This window comes from Rhipicephalus microplus, chromosome 6 (genome assembly GCF_043290135.1).
Source record: "Rhipicephalus microplus isolate Deutch F79 chromosome 6, USDA_Rmic, whole genome shotgun sequence".
In the NCBI taxonomy this organism is placed as follows: domain Eukaryota; kingdom Metazoa; phylum Arthropoda; class Arachnida; order Ixodida; family Ixodidae; genus Rhipicephalus; species Rhipicephalus microplus.
Window position 1 is genome coordinate 39,512,562 of NC_134705.1, and position 16,394 is coordinate 39,528,955.

Sequence of the window (16,394 nt, forward strand, 5' to 3'; positions counted from 1 at the left end):
GTGCCATTCCGAGACAAACGGGGTTACAGAACACTTAAATTGCACCCTGACGGATATGCTATCGAAATACGTTTTGGCGAACTATGATGACTGGGACCTTGCACAACCCTACGTGACGTTCGCGTAAAATTCGTGCCGGCATGCCAATGCGCGGTACTCGCCATTTTACCTTTTGTTTGGACTCGAACTAACATTGCCATTGGACGCTATTACATTGCTAGTCGAGCATTATGCTTTGGCGCAAGTAAGGTTCACATAGGCTGACGAGCTGGTAGGAATGGACGCTTATTTTCCGTGTACGCTCCAATATAAAAGAAGTCAGAGAAAGAGAGAAACGGAAAGAAGGCAAGGGAAGCACAAGATAGAAGCGTTGGCTTCAGCTGAAGCAAAAAGTGATAAGCTGACACTTCAATTACAACATTTTTCTACCATTACTCATGAAGACGCTGCACAGGTTTTCACTGTTGTGTTTAGCGTCGGAGCTCATTGATCACTATAGGCTAAACTGTCTTTGTCAGGTCTTGGGATGATGACGGCAACTGGTGTAGTGGCTCACGGAGTCCCATCTCTAAGTTAATTGTGGAGAAAAGGACAAGCTGCCATCTCCATGGCGAAGCCCACCCGTTGACCGCCTCTTTATTGCTAACAGTTATCTCATTCCCCTATGGTTATAACGTCGTTCCTCGTCTTCTACACAATTTGCAACTTCCTCCACGCCCCCACAGTGGTGCATGATGGCTCAGAAAACTGAACGCTCCCTTGGATTCTGAGTACAATATGTTCGTCAGTATTGGTAAGAGTTCCATATCAGTCCTAGTATAAAGTCATCCCAGTCTCCTTCTGCGCTTGAAATTCGAGCGGTGTTTTGGCGCTTGTGCCACGTTCATGCTATTAAGAGCGTCGACACGGATGCTCCTGTGTTCTCGGTGAGCAGGTTTCTTTGATACGAAAGCTCGCAGATAAGACTCTTCTCGCAGGATGTCGTGAAGCTATCTCTGAGGAACATCTTTCTTGGTTTTCTCTTGCTTGCTGCATTTACCCTATAAGCCTCAGTCTTCTAGCTTCGCCTTCGTACTGTCCACCTTTTCATTGAGTATTGGCTTCTGCAGTTTTCTCGAAGAGCCGAAGCCTTGAACAATGTACGAGGCTTGCTTTTGTGGCATCCTGACTTGCTTTTTTCTTCCGTTTCTTCCTGCTTAGTGAGCAGGCCTTCCTTTTCTTCCATCGGGCACTTGAGGGCCTTGTAACGTCTGATTCTGCTAGCTTTCGCTTGGACGCATTGTTAATGTCTCGTGAATGGCCTTTTAGAGGTACAGTCTTCCTCCTTCTCATTCATGAGAATGTTTTTCACCGCGAGCACTGCCGTTGTTGTTGACTTTTTGTGAATAGCTTGATGGGTGCAGCACGCTGATGAGATCTCTAACGGTGCGGAAGAGGCCTTCTCTAAAGTTGAAGTTCTAGCTTGCGTGCTGCCATTTTGTCTCTGTATTTGTCTTGTGGTACACTCATCCAAGTACTGTGGAACAAGATAGCCGCTGAAGACGTAATTGTTAGGTTGCGGTGACATTGTCGGAGAGAGTACTTTCTTCTGTGCCTCCGTTCTCATACGTTGTCTTATTAGGTCTTGATGCATCTGTCCAGCCTTTATTGTATATGCGATATTATATTCTGCTCTGAACCTTGCTACAATATTCTTGAGCTCGTAAACATCAGCTTCCCCCATCTCTGCTTAGAAATGATGAATTTCAACTGTGTTTTCGATCTCCTTATAAATTTCTCTAAGAAGCTCGTACTGTTCAGTCAAAATTTGGTGAAACTTCTTCAACTCAAATATTGATGGATGGTCCACATGCCGAAGGTGTTCGATATCTGCGATGACCTGCTTGACCGTCTTGCGTGTTTGACTCCACCTTTTGTGTTTGACTCCACCTTTCTTAGAGAGCCCCCATGATCCAGTTCAATGTCATAAGCGGGAGAAAGCACTGACCGGCCGTGTTATGAGGCGAAGTCGGAGTCAACACGGCATCAATCGCAGAAAGTTCGCACAACAAATATTCGCCACTTCTTGAGCTCTCGTTCTTCATGATCTTGTGCATATACGTTTCCTCGTCATGAAGGGCGAGTCAGGACTGAGCCGAACAAGCCGTGACGGCTCCCGTCTCGCGACTCTGCAGATGACACCTGCACTTACGGGGCTGCACTGTCGAGTTGTACGTCGTTGACCTATGGACTGCCTCTACTTGTGAATATCAGGCCGTCGTCGTGAAGGGCAAGTCAGGATGGAACGAAAGTAGAGGTAAGGGCTTCCGTCTCGCGAACCTCCAGACGATGCCTGCACTCGCGTCACTCCATGGGTGCTCCTGGAGAACCACTACCTGGAGAACCACTAGCCGGAGAACCACTACCTGTGCTCAGTGGTGATTAGGCCTCGCACATCAGCTTTACCCACGGCAGCTTAACAAAAGCCGTCGAGGCTATGACTGCGGTCGAAATGCGTGACGCCCACTCCATTCACCTCCGAAGGTCCTTCCTCCCAGGTTTCACGGCACTAAAATGTGGTGGAGAAAAGGATAACCCGTCATACCCATGGCGAAGCCCACCTGTCGGCCTCCTCGTTATTGATTCTGATGCTGATGACCTCAGATAGATATGTGAGGATTAACGTCCCAAAACCACCATTTGAGAGACGCCGTAGGGTAGGGCTCCAAAATTTTTGACTACCTGGAGTTCTTGCACTCAAATATGAGCGCTTCAGCCTGCAACATTTCCGCTTTCATTGGAAATGCCACCGCCGAAGCCGGGATTTGATCCCGTGACCTGCGGGTCAGCAGCCGAGTACCTTAGCCACTAGAGCACCGTGGTGGGGGGATGATTTGAGATGGATGGCGCTCACACACAGAGGGCGACGGACCAAGAACAGGATGGCAGGATACCCAAATGAAACTTCTATGAAATTAAAGACAATCTGAAAAATTTGTTTAGAGATAAAACTGCGAATAAACAAAATTGGTTCTTGAGCAAGCGGTCAAAGCGTCTCTTGTTTCTCACAGACATAGCTACAAATTATAAACAAAAGATCTGAAAAGGTTAGGGTTCACTGTCACGGTAATGTTTTAGTTGAATTGAAGCAGTCAAACACACTGGAGCATATATCCCTGTCGCAGTAATCAAATGAAGTGCCGCCAAGTGTTAAAAGTACTAGTCTATTTACTTGCATTCCTAAGTTCTATAATGGGGCTTCTAAAAATCTTTTTCTCTGATAAGAGTAACGACAACAGAATAAAAAGGAATGTTCAATTGTTTCAATTTTGTTGCATACAATGCACCGCAGTGACGCCTTGAGTCGAGCTCTGTTAAGGTAATAATTTAGTTGTAGAACTATGCAACGCAATCTGGTCTAAGTAACTTCTAATTGGCGAGATTCACACTAGTGTTTTTTCCAGCAATACTTTAAATGCTCGAAATCTTTAAATTTATCCAAGTTACCTGTTCCCCATTGCGCACAAGCATTTCGGAACCTTAGCGCTGTCACGTAAGCCGTATCTGGCAAAACTGGGTTGAACGGCCAATTCAGGGGTACTGCTGCTAAAGATTTCGCCATTTCATTTTAAATAAAATCCGTGGTGGCCTGGTATTCATAGCAAATGCTGTTTTTGTACATTTTTTTGCAATAAATGACGAAACGTATTCATCAGATCTGCATTTGCTAACGCATATAGTGCATTACAAACTGATGATGAATCTGCAATGATCACTGCTGATGATTCGCATGAGGGCAATTCGCGTAGACCAAGACAATAGGCAATAATTTTGCGATGAATACTGGGCTATATTCAGGTAGTCGGATTGAAAAGGACCAGTCAAGAGAATAAGAGAGATGCCAACCCCACCCTTTTCTTTCGACACAGATGCATCAATCGCAATGATATTACTTATCCCCAGTGTATCATATCTGATGAAAGCACATGTGCTATCTACATGCATGATTGCCTCGTGCGTACTCCTGGCCCTCACCTTTTCTTACCCTTTCCACCTTCGACTATAACTACCAACGCAGATTAAACGATGGGGTTCACTTGTTTCTCGACAACCCAGCTGTCCAGTCTGTTCATTCCACACGCAAATGAAACATGATGTCAGTAGTGGGCAACGCATAAGCAACGACATGGATCACCTGAGGCCGCCTGAACCACTACGTTTGACAGCTGAAAGAGGAAGAAACTGGACGCGGTTTCGTCAGCAGTTAGAACTTTTTCTGCAAGCGACGGCGTGCCAAGCTAATCCGAGGTCGGAAGCAGCGAAAACGACCCTTCTCCTCAGCGTTGCGGGGGAGGAAGCCTTGGACATTTTCAACAATTTTGTGTTCAGCGGAGAAGAAAACAAGGAGCATTTAAGCACCGTAATTGCCAAATTCGATGATTACTGCCTGGAGCAGCAAAATTAAATACACGAGCAATACGTGTTCCGTTCCCGCTGTCAAGGTGAGGTGGAGCCCTTTGAGCAGTTTCTACGCGAGCTTGAAAAACAAGTGGAGCACTGCAACTTCGGGACCATGGCGGATGACATGGTTCGATACCAAATTGTTTTTCGAACAAACTCGCCAAGGCTTCGAGAAAAGCTGGTCAGGGACAAAAACTTGACCTTGGAAAAAGTAATCATCCTTTGCAAGGCAGCGGAAACATCAGCTCATCAAAATGAATTTTGACAGAAAACAAAAGAAGAACTCGATATGAACGCTGTCACAGCCAGTAAGAGCACCCCTAAAGGGTCAGGGAACGACCTATAATGCAATCGTTGCAACCGAAGGCATGCCTACAGATGCTGCCCGGCATACGGAAAAGTATGTTACTCGTATAATGGCCACAACCACTTCGCGTCTTGTTGCAGTGAGAGAGAGCGCGTGTATCAAGCGCAACATCAGAGCGACGACTTCGAAGTACTGACTGTCGCCAGCAGCTGCGCAAGCAGAAAACGTGACTGGAGTGTGAACGCATGCATTGGCGGCAAGTACATCCCCTTTAAGGTGGACACAGGATCGCAGGCCAATGTTCTGCCACTTTCAATGTTTCGCAAGCTCAAGACGACAACCCTGATGTTCAGTAACGCAGTTCTGAGATCATATGGTGGCAACACGATCACGCACATGGGCAAGTTTTCAGCGCTTATCGAGATTGGTGGTCGAAAGGCGTGCGCAGAATTTTTCGTAGTAAAGAACGACCACAGCACTATCTTAAAATTGAACACCAGCAAAAAGCCTGGAATCGTACAGCGGGCTGTTGACAGCGTGACGAAGAATGACACCGAAAAAATTTTTAAGGCGTTTCCACGTCTTTTCCACGGAACAGGATGCGCCCCACGTGAATACAAGATTAAGCTGCACAGCGATGCCGTGCCAGTCGTCCAACCAGCTCGGAGGGTTCCCCTGTCCCTGCGTGAGCATCTACGTACTGAACTGGACAGAATGGAAAAGGAGGGCATCATCCAGAAGGTCAGCAGCCCTACAGATTGGGTAAGCCCCCTTGTCATTGTACAAAAGAAAGACGGCAAATTGCGGGTTTGCATGGACCCTAGACGCATCAACAAAAACATCAAGAGGGAACACTACCAAATGCCGCGCCGAGAGGATATTGAAGCAGACTTGGCAGGCGCGAAGTTCTTTTCGCGGTTGACGCAAATGCGGGATTTCATCAAATCGCATTAGACGAACAATCGTCGAAAATATGCACATTCGCGACGCCTTTCGACAGGTATCGCTTTCTTCGTATACCGTTCGGTATAGCTTCGGCGGGCGAAGTGTTTCAGAAGGCCCTTAACGAGGTTTTTGATGGTCTTGCCGGTGTACGCGTATACGTAGACGATGTGTTAATTTGTGGAAGGACCAGGGCTGAGCATGATGAGAGGCTGCGCAGAGCATTAGAAACAGCTCAAAAAGCAGGCCTAACCTTCAATGCATTCAAATGTCGCTTCGGCCAACAACAAGTGGTATTTTTGGGTGACATCATTAGCGACAAGGGTATTAGGCCGAATCTTGGTCTTGTTGACGGTCTTTTGAAAATGCCAAGATCTCAGGACAAATTGACTGTCCAAAGGCTACTGGGAGTAGTTAACTACTTCAGCAAGTACCTACCAGCTCTCTCACAGCGTACATCTACTTTACGTTCTCTCATGAAACATGGTGCCATCTTTGATTGGACACCAAACCACGAAAGCGAATGGCAGGCTATATGCCGGGATTTAAGTAATGCCCCAGTGCTTGCTATATTTGATCCAAATCGGGAGACAAAGGTAACTGCAGATGCCTCTCAAAGTGGGGTCGGTGCGGCCCTTCTGCAACGTCATGGAGACTGCTGGCAGCCGGTAGCCTATGCGTCGAGAGCTTTAACAGAATCAGAGCAAAGATATTCACAGATTGAAAAAGAGGCTTTGGCTGCAGTTTTTGGTTGTGAAAAATTCAATCACTTTGTTTATGGCCGCACCATCACCCTCGAGAGTGATCACAGTCCGCTGATAGACATATCAAAGAAAGGCATAAGCGATATGCCACCCAGAGTCCAACAATTTTTCTTCAGACTAATGAAATATGATTACACGCTGACGTACATTCCTGGTAAACAGATGGCCCTTGCTGATATGTTGTCCCGATCACCTTTTCCTGGAATCAAGGGAGCTGCAGGCACGAGTGACGTCGAGATCCACGCCGTCATGGTCGTATCAGTACTCGTAAGTGAAACGACAGCTAGAAAACTTGCACAGGAAACAGCTCTCGATCCATATCTTGGCACAGTGCTAAGAAAGCTTGCCAAGGGAGAGCCGGTCGATGGCCCCCTGAAACCGGTGGCCGCCGAGCTATCCGTAGAAACGGCATACTACTGAAAGGCACTAAAGTGGTGATACTGACAAGCATGTGTAGCGACATGTTGAAACGGGTCCACGCAGGCCATCTCGGCCTGGGTGAAGTGTAAAGCTAGAGCAAGACAAATGGTTTACTGGCCGAATATAAACTCGGAAATTCAGTCCTTGATCGAAAGATGTCCAACTTGCAAGACATACACTTATAAGCAGCCATCAGAGCCTTTAATAATGCAACCAACGCCCACTCAGCCATGGTACCGTATTGGTGTCGATCTCTTTCAGTACTCGGGAAGACATTATTTGTGCGCCTATGACTTGATGCCCAATTTCCCTGAGGTGGAGCTACTGCCCGATACAATAGCCAGTACTGTCATTGATAGACTGAGTGCAGTATTTTCAAGGTATGGCATACCAGCCGAGGTTTGTACTGATAATAGCCCACAGTTTAGCAGCCAAGAGTTCACTAATTTCACAAAGCATTACGACTTTAAGCATGTGAAATCAAGCCCGCAGTACCCGCAATCGAACGGGCTCGCAGAAAAGGGTGTACAGGTTGTAAAACGCATCCTAAAGAAAACAAAAGCTGCAGGAGAGTGTTTCTGGCTGGGCTTGTTGAAATACAGGGCGAGTCCTGTTGAAGATGGCCGGTCTTCGAGCGAACTCTTGCGAGGAAGGCGGCTGCGCACACCATTGCCGGACTTCAATTCAGTGTCAGCAACGCTCGTCAAGAAACACCGGCATAGAAGTAATCATAGGTGCACCCTACCAGGCCTCTGCGACAATGACGTGGTTCGCTTGAATGGGACACCATAGGCAACGAAAGCTAAAGTGGTCGGATCAGCCGGCCCACGGTCCTTCTACGTACGCACAGAGAACAACACCATGCTGAGGCGCAACCGTGGGCACCTTCTGGTGACGAAGGAACCACATAGTGTTGGTTCATCAGATGACGAAGATCGTGCCAACAACCACATCCCATTTCAAGGTGAGGCGTCGTCGACCACCGCAGCTTCACCCGCGGAAGCTCAGCAGCCGTCGCCTCAACCACTGAGACGCAGTCGACGACAGACGCGGCTGCCAGATCGTCTGGGTTATGGCCAGCAGTTCCAGCAGACAAGCCAGCGGCATAATTTCGTCAATTGTTTTGAAGGAGGATGTATCATATCTGATGAAAGCACATGTGCTATCTACATGCATGATTGCTTCGTGCGTACTCCTGGCCCTCACCTTTTCTAACCCTTTCCACCTTCGACTATAACTACCAACGCAGAATAAACGGTGGGGTTTACTTGTTTCTCGACAACCCAGCTGCCCAGTCTGTTCATTTCACACGCGAATGAAACATCCAGGTACGCTAAATAATCTTCTAACTAGTCCTTTAAGTACCTATGTGCCAATTGTTTTGCGTTGCGAGGAAATATGTCATCAAATTGTAGGCTAAGCATTGACTTTAGGTTGTATATTGGGTCATTATGTTTATTTTTACACTCAGTCAGCATAGCATCGCTTGTGCGAATATGTTCGGCGGGGTGTGTAGTCACGACCATTGTGCTTCAAAGAATAAGGTTCGTTCTTCAATAAAAACGTAAAATGAGCATCTTTGGTGCGAACTGTATATCTTCAAGATTCCTTGCATAGCAAGAATTTGAAACCTATTTACCAGAGAGCGTAGGCGAACTTCCATATATAACACGCTATTTGCAAGAAACTCACGGAGACCCAGACACAAGCGCAACGCTTCTCTTTGCAGCAGTACTAGAGGTCTCACTTTATCGGCTGCACAGCCAGAAAACAATACATTCGAATTCCATAATAGGCCCCACATAAGGTTTATGTATGTATAGTAGCACATCTTCTATTTTATCCGCTTTACGGTTCGCAGCTTCCGTAGCCACCCCATGGCGCGTGCTACCTGAGAGTACGCATCATCAATGTGGCTTCTCCAATTTATTATATCATCATATAAGATGCCCGAATATTTAGGCAATTTGCCTTCGAAATGAGCTCATTTTACTATACGATAACAAGATGCTGATAGTCTGCAGAAAAAAAGAATGCAAGAAACGCACTTTTTTACGTTTAGCGTCATATGAATATTTTGGAGCCACCCTTCTATCGTATTGAGTTAATTTTGTAGACTCTAGTATAGGCATTGAAGATCGGTATAAGTTGCGAAGAAAGCAATATTGTCCGTGTACACATATGACTGAATATCTTTAGTTGATGGAATGTAGCCTAAGAAGATGTTAAATAAAACTGGTGACAGGACAGCGCCCTACGGTACGCCACGTGTCTGCTTATATCTATTCGATGAGTACCCATCTTTAAACCAGTAATATTCCCTCCCTCTTAAAAACTTCGAAACCCACGTACTGATGTAGTTGGGAAAGCGGTGACATTCCATCTGCTTTATTAGAATTGAATGCTCAACCTTATCGTACGCTTTAGCCAAATCTAGAAGAACTAATGAACCGCATTTGCGCCGACGCCGATCGAGTTCTATTCGGCTCTCTAAATCAACATGTGTACATCATGTTCAGCAACGAGATCTAAAAACAATTTGACTGTGGTTTCTATATTGCATCATTATCAACATACTTCATAACCCGAGAATTCCAAACTATTTCAGGTAGCTTAACCATAAATATTGTGAGTGATATTGGCCTTGCATTGTCCAAGACAAATCCTGTTTCCTGCTTTTTATGAAGTGGAATCATTTTAGGCAGCTTCCGTTCCGCGGGTACACCAGTTTCTGTTAAAGAAAAATTCAACCGATTAAATACTTCAGTTGAAATATTCTTGAATATTACTTTTATCATTGCATTGGTCACGCCCTCTGGTCCAAGTGCTGAAAGAGAAAAGTGCTTTACTATCTCTGCCTGTTCATATAATGTAATATTCTCAAAATCCTCAAATTCTCAAATTTCTCAATATTCTCAAATTTGCAGTGGTATAGTTCACATAAATCTATCTTGGAACCCTTTCGCAATATTTTTTACTATATCAGATAGTTCACAGAGAGAAAGAACGGAAGAGCCAATATTTTCCGCGAGTGGTCACATCTTTCAAGATCCTAAAAATCTATAGTGCGCTTTTTACTTTTAGTCTTAGAAAGAAAACCAAATCGTTTCATATTCTAACCATTTTTGCTGTACTTATTGCGCGTATTAATTCTGCTACTGTGGATTTATAATGCCACGAATTTTGTGGACATTGGTCGAGCAGCAGTTGTTTCTATGCAGCTTTACATTTTCTATAGCTCTTCAAGCACTCTTTAGTCCACCATGGGCTAAAATAACCTCGTGTGGCCGAATTTATTTAAAATTTGCATCTTTCACTGATATTTTTACACTGCACAGGCACTCGATGATAGCCCTTACGTCTTCTTGCAGGTCCTTGCGGTGAATAAATGGCATTTAGGTCTTTTTTAAAATTTTTTATACTTAAGAAATGAGCCAGCCTTTTCAACGACAAGTATTCTGAGAAAGTTAAGGACAAAACTAATAGGGAATTGGTCACTGTTAATAGCACAGTCTAAAGTTGGGCACGAAAATGTATTTAGAAATGAACTTGAAATCGTCAAGTCTATTACATATTTAGAGAGACCCCGGACAAAAGTAGCAGCGTGCGAAGTTAAAGAAGATAAATGTTTGTCAATAGCTCATTTCCACAAGCGTTTCCCTTTAAATCTGTTTTTAAATCCCAAGCTACATGATGTGAATTGAAGTCGTCAGTAATTATTATATCCTTTCTGCAGGCAGATACCAAGTCGTCCAAACTTTGCGTGTCTTGCACTCCGGCCGGGAAATATGCATTTACAAACGAAGAGGCACAACCAACTGGTAATAATATATATATATACTGACAAAATTTCACAATCTGGAGACATACCCCGATAAGAAATTTCAGCTTTCTGACTAAACATAGTTGCTATCAAGACAACAAGTCCACCACATCTACTGGGTCAGTCCAAACGAAATAGTCGATATTTTTAGATAAAACTTCTGGCCAGGTTTTTTGCAGTGCTATAATACCCGGGGAAAGTAGTGAAGAAAGGTATGATGTCTGTGGCTTCAAAAACAATTGATATGCAATTTAACTATAATATAGTAAGCAAACCTGTTTTGATGACAGAATCGTAGCATAAAGTGCTTGGTTCAAAATGTTGTTTCGCAAAAAGTCTTTCTTAGACAGGTTCTCAAAGATTTTTTTGGAAAAATACTTCTTGGTTTCGAATTACCCGATGAACTTTTTGATGGGGGAGATCGGGTTAACTTCAGAGCCTTATGAGAGTCCATCCTTAAAATGTATGCGCAGGCGAACAAGGACAAAGAAAGGAATACAAACTGGCGCAAAACTATTGAAACTCAAGAGACAGCGAAATTGAAACTATGAAACTCAAGAGACAGCGAAATTGAAACTATGAAACTCAAGAGACAGCGAAATTGGGCGTGTTGGTATAACCTGATAAAGAGTGCTTACCAGCGTAGACGACAGGGCAGGAGGGGACAGGAGAAGAGACGAGACAGAGCGCTGAACGACAACATGAGGCTGGAGCGAAGAATTCAAAAAAGGGCCCGTAGTCAGAGTGCTGAACGACAACATGAGGCTGGAGCGAAGACGTCAGGAAAGGGCCCGTTGTATACAACGGGTCCTTTCCTGGCTACTTCTCTCCAGCCTCACGTTGTTGTTTAGCGCTCTGTCTCCTCTCTTCTCCTGTCCCCTCCTGCCCTGTCGTTTGCGCTGGCAGCACTCTATCATGTTATACCAACAAGCCCAATGCTACTGTCTCTTGAGTTTCATTTCTAATACAACGGGCCCTTTCCTGCCGTCTTCGCTCCAGCATCATGTCGTCGTTCAGCGCTCTGTCTCGTCTCTTCTTCTGCCCCTCCTACCCTATTGTTTGCGCTTATAAGCACTCTTTATCATGGTATACCAGCACGCCCAATCCTACTGTCTCTTGACTCTATGGTGGTTTGGGAGAAAGTGGCTCTACATTTAAGATCAGTGGTCATGCCTTAATTTCTGAAGGTCGAACTGTTCCCAAAAAGGTCACTATCACTGACTCCATTGGAGATTTTCTCTAGTCACTTGCACGGGTGAACATGTACACTAACATTACACTCGCCGCCGAAAACAAATCCAGTGCTTCTGCAAGTGTCAGGAATTTGTCTAACCGTGGACATCCGTTGGAGCATGGGAGGTGTGCTGGACTAAATGGGCTCATCGGATGCGCTGCAAACTCGGAACATTTCAGAAGCTGCCGAATGCCTTCCTGATCTGCGCAACAGCAAAGGATGCCTCCGCGATGAAACTGACGAGTCTTGCTGATCTTTTCGAAGTGTGAAGTGGCTTTTTCAAGCTCCGATTGAATCAACTTTGGACTCTTCATCAGGATAATGCCCCCATTTGTAGGTACCATGGCCACACGCACACTGCTCGCCTTACTGCGTAATAAATAGTTAATCGGCCAATCCTTGTCCAGATTGGAAGCTAACCGAGGGGAATGCCCTTAACTAGAAAATTAAAATGAGATCGAGACCGATTGACTCGCTTCAGCTGAGAAAGATCAATACAGCTAACGAAAATAACAAACTATCAAGGAGCAAAAGAGATACTGCCGCCCAATCTTAAGCCCGGGCATCTTCTTCACAGTCGAGCTTCTTCACAGCCAGGAAACGACGCACTGGATGAGCTGGGTGAGCAACGTTCGACTGCGAAGGCAACGTCCTTCCTCGTCATCTACATAATTTGCAACATCATTCAGCCCAGATCCGGAAGTGCGTTGCGTAGTTATCGTGATAGGCATGTTTTCGCCTTTCCCGTCTTCTTGGGGTTTAACAAAATCAGTTCTTGTGTGAACTTGATCCACCTGTCTTCCACAAAGACATCTGGCATCTCTACAGTCTCTTCCTTGACTGACTTCACCCTACCAGTCTTACACTTTTCACCCTTGCCAAAGTTGCGGACGTAAACACCAGTTTCTTATGTCATGGTCCATACATCCAGTCACGCGATATTCCTGCAACCAATGGTGGAAAACAAGTGTCCAGACGAGATTGAACTTGATAACCAAAAAGAAGTTCCGAAGGTGACTTACCCGATGCCAAGGGTGTTCTCCAGTAATTAAAAAATAAACAGCAAAGACGATATTCAAGTCCGCCTGCATGGTTAATCTTCAGTTCCTCCTTCACAGTTTCAACAGCTCTCTCTTCCAGGCCATTTGACTGTGGGTGAAACCTGGCCGTGTGAAAGTGAGTTATTCTGTTTTTCTTCAAGAAATCGGTAAACACTTCACTGCTGAACTGCGTTTCATTATCTGAAAGTAGAGTGCGAGGAATGCCGAAGCTACTGAAGATGCTGCGCAGGCTATTGATAGTTAAAGATGCGATCACCTACTTCAATTGTACGCCCTCACTGCAGTTACTTGCTGTGCGAATCTACAAGAACAAGTATTATGTTTCCACCAATTAGCACCGCGAAATCTAGTTGTATTCTCGATCAGTTTTCCTGGCATGTAGGCCAGCTAATTCACAAGGCAGCTGCTGGCATTGGCCAATTCCGAATGCTGTTTGTACACCTAGCTGAGATTTGTTCGACGTCTTGGTACATGCAAGGCGACCAGACAGCATACCGAGCGGTTCACTTCATCTCCGATGATTTTTATGCGTTTCTTGCAACATTCTATGGTGCGTGTTGCCAGGTATGACAGCCCTATGGCCCCTATAGGACAAATGGCGTGCCAGCGAAAGCTTGAGTCTGCGGTCGAAAAAGAATGCAATCTTCGTTGTAGTGCTTCGCGCTTGTAGGCGAGCCACTCCTTATGTACTGCACAACCTTGCCAAGCACGGGGTCACTGTTACTGGCGGTTAGCGCCTGCGACACCTCTGCGGAGACCGCGCCCTCCTGGACACATGCAAGGGCCAAAACATGGTCGCGTGAATACAGTCAAGCATGGTACCAAAACCACAGTTGTCCACACAACGAATCTCGGGAATGAATTCTGGAACAGACTCGCCGTCCAGCTAGCAGTGGTTGAAAAAGCGGAAGCTTTCTGTTATCTCATGACGCTTGGTATCTAAGAACTCATCCAGGGCTTTTACGACTTCGTCATACTTCAAAGAATTAGCTTTTTTGGGTGCTACTCTTCCTGCTAATATCTGGACTGGGCGAGTACTTCAGACTGCTACCAACAACGTTCGTTTCTTGGCCGACTTTGTCATTACCGTCACTTCAAAGTAAGCCTTCGCCTTGATAACATACGTCTTCCAGATCTCTTTCTCATTGTCGAAGTTGAGCAGCTGTTGGTGAGCCATCGTTGGTTCGTTTGCCCGTGCAGTCACATAGCTGCCGTTCTGGTTTAACCCAGGGGTTTTCTTTCCGTTTCTGGTTGCCACTGTTATATCTCTAGTCGAGTACTGCGCTTTGGCGCAAGTGAGGTAGGTGCAGGCTGAGAAGCTGGTCGGGATGGGCGTTTTTTTTTCGAGTGCCTTCCAATACAAAGACAAGTTAAAGAAAGAGAGAAATGAAAACAACGTAAAGGAAAGATAATATAGAAGCGTTGGCTTCAGCTGAACCAAAAACTTATAAGCGTGACACTTCAGTTACAACAGATACCTTCCTTTTTTTTCAAATACTGAAGCGCAGGAAGGTAACAACGGAATAAGCAAACGAGGACAAGTGCTAACTTCTAACTAAATTTTTATTTCAAAGCACGAAGAATATATACCTGCGACATGACATCACAGTTATACCAAACAATGCACAAAGTTGAAAACAAAAACAAAGCAGCAGTGAATTCCAACTAAAAAAACCATGCACCGGTGAATTCAAGTTATCTTATTCTTTTTTGTTAGTGCGACGGATGGATTGCTGTGGGTGGCTTGCTATCGCCACCACCTCAATTATGAGCCTTACACTATTGTTAAAGTGAGCATTCTACACAGTTTTAATAAATTTCCGCTTTCATTTCCACTCTACGCAAGGAATCGCCCGGAACTAATGAGATCACTTTCTTATTTATTTTTTGTTATGTTCAAGTTTTCGCAGAAATAGGCAATTACTTGACTGTCCGACCTAACTTAGACCACAGATAAAAAATACGTCATATACTGCATTCTTCACACCATGAACAAATTCGTCCCGCTGCTTATTTTTACACTCGCTAGGAGGCCTTTTTACTGGACTAGTTCTTGCACATAACTGCGACAACTTATTCGGCGCAGATAACACTACCGACACCCCCGCCCCCTGACGAATCTTTTTTTAAACTGTGTGCAATTCCATGCATAATTGTGATCACAGCCACCTTCTTACACACGGCTACCTGAGATTAATTAGACGTAGCGCTGACTTTTGAGTCTTTTCGCAGTTTTTTTTTTTGATGCGGATAGCAGCAAGCCTCTATGTTACCCAGCTGCCCAGAAACAAGCTCTCCGCACTCAGAAACTTTCCTGCATTGAATGGTGGCATGACTTTGTGAAAGCATTGTGCAAACAAACACGAACAATACTGCACTTGACAAGTTCGGTATGTGCCGAGGCGAAAGGCAACAAAGGTTTAGTAGAACGAGGCTTGTTGCTTCAACATATATGGCTTCTTGAAAACAAATATCTTAGATCTAAGAACCTCAGAGTTCTATTTTCTGAGATCTTGTGCATCAGAGTGAGTGGCGTTAAGCAATCTTTGAACACCATCAAAGCTTCTTGGAGGAAATATTCGTAAGCAATATCATCAGAGGTAAAGAGAATCAAATATACATGAACAAAACGGAAACACTTGCTAACATTCGTCTCGTGCAAACATTCCAGAACTATCTTATTTATTTAGGCCAAGAACAGATAACTAAGCAATGGAGCTATACGAGAACCAATAGACACACCCTTTTTTTAGGAAGATACTAGCATCGCATTTGGCATATGTAGACGTAAGGTACTGTTTTAGCACAACGAGGAATTCGAAAACAGCAATGACACGTTTATTTTGCAATTCCATCGCACCACATTCAAGAATCACTCCTTCTATGACACCAAAAAAACCTTCTTGAGAATTCGAGTGATATAAGTCTTTTATGTCGATAGACTCTACTTTGTTAGGAAGGCTGAGATACTCACTGAATTGCTTGATATATCTTCGAAGACATTGTTTACCGAATAATGGGTCATTGACACAAAGCAACTTTAGGCGTTTTTGCAGCCCTAAGGCGATCAACTTTTTCCATGTCGCTGTTTTAGAAATAATCACTCTAAAAGTGCTTTCGAATTAGCGATTCTTAACGGAGACAAACATTCTGAGATCTAACTTATATATCTTCATAAGAGACTGGAGAAGAGTACTGAGGATACGCTTAACATCTTTCAATTTCACGTCGGGGTACCGGTTGAACACAGAGTCAATACCAGATTGTGCTTTACCCATGAAGGTTCCGTTACGTACTGCACAGAACCCGCCTTTTTGTCATAGTTCAACTGACAAAGGCCATTTTCGTTGAGGTAACACGCTAATCGTCCACCTACAACGTCTCTTAGTGAGAGTGCCGGCGA